The 5601-nt window shown below is 40.4% G+C and overlaps 1 pseudogene; it reads right to left on the minus strand.

Annotated features, from left to right (window-relative positions):
- Nucleotides 1-3201: 3201 nt before the first annotated feature.
- LOC125752544 (transmembrane protein 258-like) lies at nt 3202-3475 on the minus strand (annotated as a pseudogene).
- Nucleotides 3476-5601: the final 2126 nt, after the last annotated feature.

Genomic DNA, 5601 nt, shown 5'->3' on the forward strand with positions numbered 1-5601 from the left:
GAACCCCCTTTTGTGAAGCTGTCCTTTGCTACCCTAAAGGATATGGTGGCACCAAGTAATTCTTTATATGTGGCCAAAACATCACTGTTCTACCTGTAAAATTCTAGTAAATTCTGAGAAGTTGTCTTCCTCAAACTAAAGCCATATGCCTCTGAAGGAGAAATTATTCTTTTTTCAGATCTTGTGAAGACACCTGGCTAATACAGAAGTGTTCTGGTTGCCTACCTGCCCTCTGGACCTCATGTGACTCAGGTGTTTCAACCTCACTCATACTGTCAGGAATTCACCTTGGCCTAATTCCATAGTTAGGCCAAAGACTAAATCTTGCGAAAAATTAGTGAAGAGGATTCTGAATAAGCAGTGTTCAAAAACTGTACTTGCATTGTAAGTCATTGGTTAAGATTGGATAGAGAATTAAATACCACAAGCCTTTGAACAATGTCCCATTTATAATTCCACAGATTCAGTCCACTGTGGGCCAGGATGTAGACAGAGGGGGCAATGAGAAGTCTGACAAGGTGTATGCACAGTGTCTTATGATCTATACTTCCAAATTATCAGCCTCCTCCAGCCTTCATTCACCTTCCCATGTAGCCTGCCTTCCCTGGTCCATGACTTCTACCTCTCTCTAGCTCTCTTGTCCCTAAGCTAAATCTCATCTTGAATTGATATAAATATCCACTATGATAAAGCCCAACTTCCTTATGTTCACCCCAAAGCTTCGTGCTCTGCACTCTCCCCCTCTCTGTATTCTGTAGACGTATTAAACTGCTTGCAGGTGCCCAAATGTGCCTCCGCCTCTCTCCCCACAGGTCTTCCTGTATGCTGTGCCTTCTCCCTAGGACATGGTTCTCTCCCACCCTTGCCCCACCCATTCAATTGACTAATGCCTACTCATTCTTCAGAACTCAGCTAAGGTATCACCTTGTCCAACGTCTTACCTAATCCAGTCCCTCCCAATGTACACATCGATCAGGCCCTTTTCACACTGTAAGTCCAATTACTCACTTGTCTTCCCTCCTAAGCTATTAAATCCTTAAGGAACCATGTTTGGTTCATCCTTGTACCTCCAACCCCTAGCAGAGGTATACCACTTAATGCTATTCATGAGATGAGAATGTTGGTTCATGATTATGTGTTTAAGAGAGTTACAGCTACGTAGCTCAAGGGAAGAACAAATGCCTTGGAGTCAGGCAGATCTAGGCTTAAATCACAGTGGTGCCATTGGCTGTTTATGATGTTGGGCAGCAAATTACATAAACTAATTTAAATCCAAGTTGTGCCTCTGTTAAGTGCGAATGAACCCCTATTCTACAGATATGTCGTAAGAATTAATTTAGTTAATACACACCAAACACTTACTTAGTGTCTAATAAAAGGTAGTTTTTACTATTGTATTAATGATGAGAATCAGAATTTATTCCTATACAGATCAGATCAAAATCAATCATAGCTCACAGACAACGTGTTGTAAATATCTGAAAGAGACTCTGAGGTCTCTCTCAAGTATTTCAGATTGGCTGCACACATCTGAGAGAGACACTGAGGATATGAGTTCCCCATAATCATGCTGCAAATAAAATATATATCAGAGGGTTTTTTTTTCAATATCAGGATTAATTTCAAATCAGTTGGTCCAGCTTCCAATTGTTGCTATGGGAGAAATTGCCAAATGTGCTAAAGGTAGTGTGGTCAGTGTAACATATTACCAATTAAAATCCTTATTGAACATGGTGTTCAATGCTATATATACTTTTTAAAAACTTAATCTCTAAAACCAACGGATAAGGCATGTGCTATTGTCCTTATTTAACAGTTGAGGCTTAGAGCGGTTCAGCAAATGTTCAAGGTCACGCACTGAGTGGGACAAAGCTTGTAAGATTTTCAAAAATATTGTTTTTAAAGATTTATTGATTGAGAGAGAGAAAGAGAGAGGAAGATAAAATACAGGCAGGAGGAGCAGAGGGAGAGAGAATATTAAGCAGACTCTGAGCTGAGCACGGAGCACAGAGCCTGGCTCGGGGCTTTATCTCATGACCCTGAGATCATGATCTGAGCTGAAGCCAAGAGCCGGATGCTTAACCGACTGTGCTACCCAGGTGCCCCTAGAAGATATTTTTGATAGCAGAATCACTTTATGACCTGTTATGGTGCAAGAACTCGCATTAAAGGCATGTGAATAACCTGAAAGTTCATCTACCCCAACTTGGTTAATTTTGTGATTTGAACCTCTTTGTGGATCAGAGAGGTTTTTGAGTTCAATTTTCCACTGGAGCTGATATTACCGTAGTCTGGGATCTGCTCTGGATGACAACTCAAAGCAAAGTTGTCTGCTTTTCTGGGCCTGCAGTCACAGGTCAGAGACTCTGAAATGGAATGGCAGGCATTGTAATCAAGGGTGCCGGTTTCAGTGACGGCTACAGAACTTCCAGACTCAGATAATGGCAGCGAGGGACTATTTGTCAGTTGGGGCTTATGTTTTCATTTTGTGGCTAATCCTGTTTTTTGAGCAAGAGGAAGTTGGTGATTCTCTGCCATTCAGCATCATTCCAAACTAATGATTCTTTAGTAGGAGAATAGTTTATTATTATTTTTTTAAGAAACATTTTATTTATTCATGAGACACAGAGAGAGGTGAGACACAGGCAGAGGGAGAAGCAGGCTCCATGTGGGGAGCCTGATGTGGGACTCAATCCCGGGACCCTGGGATCACGCCCTGAGCCAGAGGCAGACGCTCAACCGCTGAGCCACCCAGGCTGCCCTGAGTGGTTTATTCTTAATCCATTAGTTCCATAATTCATTAGTTTTTTCTGTTAGTAATTCATTAGTTTATATGAAAATTTATTTACCTACTTATTTAAAAATTAATGAATTAATTTAAAATTCATTTGTTAAGCACTTGCAATGTAATGGCACAGTGAAAGGCATCAGAATACAGTGCCAAGGATGTGGGTTTTTCAGGTCAGGTAAACAAGGTTTTGCATCCTACTTTGTAATTTACTAGCTAATAGCCCACATTTGTATAAATGATTATTAGGGTATGAGCTTTAGACTCGGAAGATTTGGCTTAAAGATCCAGCCAGCTCTGTCCAACTTATATATTAATTTGTTTGTTTGTTTATTGGTCACACCCCTGCCTTTATTATGAGCAGCAGGTGGGATACTTTCAGCAATAGTAAAAAAAAAAAAAAAAAAATTATTTTACAAAAGCAGGAATTCAGTGAAGCTGCTTGTTTGGAATAGCAGGAAGAGCAGCAGGAAGAGGACTCCAAAGCCCATGGGAGAGTGAGGCCACCAAGGAGATGAAGAGCTCTTTGTAGATATCCCAAGTGCCCTTGGTAGAAGTAACCTCATAAATGGAGAACCAAGTGGTAAAGAACATGCCAGTGGGCGAGAGCACCATGGTCAGATGGGGGAAGACAGCCAGGTCACAGCCAACTGGGTTGGTGTATCTGCTCATGACCTGGAGCTCCATTTTGCCAGGCACAAGGTAATCTACCACTCCTGCCCACTTATTTGATCTGTGACCTTGGATATATTTCTCTGTACTTTAGTTCCTCCATCCATAAAACAGAAAGAATAATAACTTCTAACGTATGGAATTCTCATGGAGAATTAAAACGAGATGCAATACAAGGCACTCTGTGCAGTACATGACAAACAGTAGGTCTTCAATAGATTTACTTCTCTTTCCTCTCCCACTTGATTATAGGCATGTAGAAATAGATATGCTTGAAATTTATAGCATCTATAAAAAAAGACAATAAAAGGAAAGGAAGATAACATATCAAACACCGATTTTGTCCTAGGCATTTGCATGTGATACCACTGAACTTAAGTAAACACATGCCTTCATTCATTCATTCATTTATTCAAGAAATACTTATTCGGCACCTGCTGTGTGCTAAGCTCTTGCCTAGGCATTGGAGACATAGCAATGAATAAAGCAGACTATGTCCTGCCTTGAGTTTATATTCAAGAGATCTATTCCCTTTTTGCTCTACCTTGCTGCACAAATAAAAAGCTTAGAAATTTTAAAAAATTCCAATTTAGAAATCAAAGTTTTTATGGAAAAGGATAAGTATAACCTGGACTCAAAGGACTATAGAATTCAGAGATAAGTGGTGAGAGTGGGATTGGGTGGAACAGCATACTCAATAGCTCAAAGGCAAGAAAAGGTGGGACTCATGAGGAAGTATGAGTTTGATCTGGTCATTGGGTGCGGTAGGTGAAAGTGAGTAATGGAAATTCTTGGAAATGTACATGGAAATCAGATGGTGGTGCATACGGAAAGGCAGACTGATGAGGCTGGACTTCGTTTGTAGACCACAGAGAGTAATTTAAATTTATTGAACAAGGAGGTAATAAGATTGAGAATATGCTTCAAAAATATTAAATGGGAAACAATGTGTAAATTGGATTAAAGGGGAGAGACCAGAGACAGAGAGACACTCAGGAGGTTGATGATTAAACATCACGTATGTTTGGAGTTTTGCTGTTGTTGCTTTTATGGCCAATGACAAGCAGAACACCAGGAAATTCAGGTAAATCCCTTTTCATCAGAGTTTGCAAAGGTAAAAGTGGGTTTAAAAAAAAAAAAGAAAAGAAAAATCTGTGTAATCTGAGAAAGCACTAACGATATTGCATAAAGAACCAGTTCCTCTGATATATGAAAGAGAATGTCTTGAGTAGAAGAACAAACTAAATTAGACATCAGGGAGGATAAAACCCAAGACAATAAGCCTTATGGTATAATCTTCATACTACGTTGATTCTTAGACCAGAGCTTTAAATTGTTTGCCAGCAAATTCTGATTCCCTGATGGCTTTTTGTTATAAAAGTCCTTATTGCAAAATAAGAATAAAGTTAAACATGTGTATAAGAACACTTGCAAAGTGACAAATGCCCTCCCTCCCCATCCATTCTTGGTCACTAAGAAAAGGAGCTTTTGGGTACAGTTTGCGTTCCTCTGGCTAGTAGTGCTATGGGTCTAGCTCCAGCTCTCAGCTGATGGTGAACAGCCCATTCCCAGACCAGCAGGTGTCACACAGCATTCTGTCTTCAAAACATCACCTACTTTTACTACCTTCTCTTGGTTTCTGTACAATCAACTCAAACTATCCCAGTTTGAGGTCATTATCATTCCCTGTCCCATCCCCTTCCAACTTGTTTTTCTTGCCATTGAATTTATTCAACAAAAGCATATTTAGTACTATTCTGTACCCGGTCCATATGGATCCTTGGGATCTCTGCTAAAGCGATTACTGACCAACAAGACCTTGGAATCACTTCTAACTTCTCTGTCCCTGTTAACTCTCACGTCCTCTCAGGAACCAAGGCCCTTGGAGTTAACCTCCCCAAAGCCTCCCAAATGATCTTTACCATCCTCTCTCCACCCCTACGCAGTCTTTCTCCAATCCAAGCTGTTTTCCACTGACAGATCCAACTTAAGGTGTGGCCCATAAATCATACCTTGCAGCAGCAGTATCACCTGTGGCAGCTGGTTAGAAATGAAGACTCTCATCATAGAATCTGCATTTTAACAGAACCCCTGGGTGATTCATGTGCACATGTAAGTTCGAGATCACCGACTGAAAGCAC

Source organism: Canis lupus, chromosome 15 (genome assembly GCF_003254725.2).
Source record: "Canis lupus dingo isolate Sandy chromosome 15, ASM325472v2, whole genome shotgun sequence".
Taxonomy (NCBI): Eukaryota; Metazoa; Chordata; class Mammalia; order Carnivora; family Canidae; genus Canis; species Canis lupus.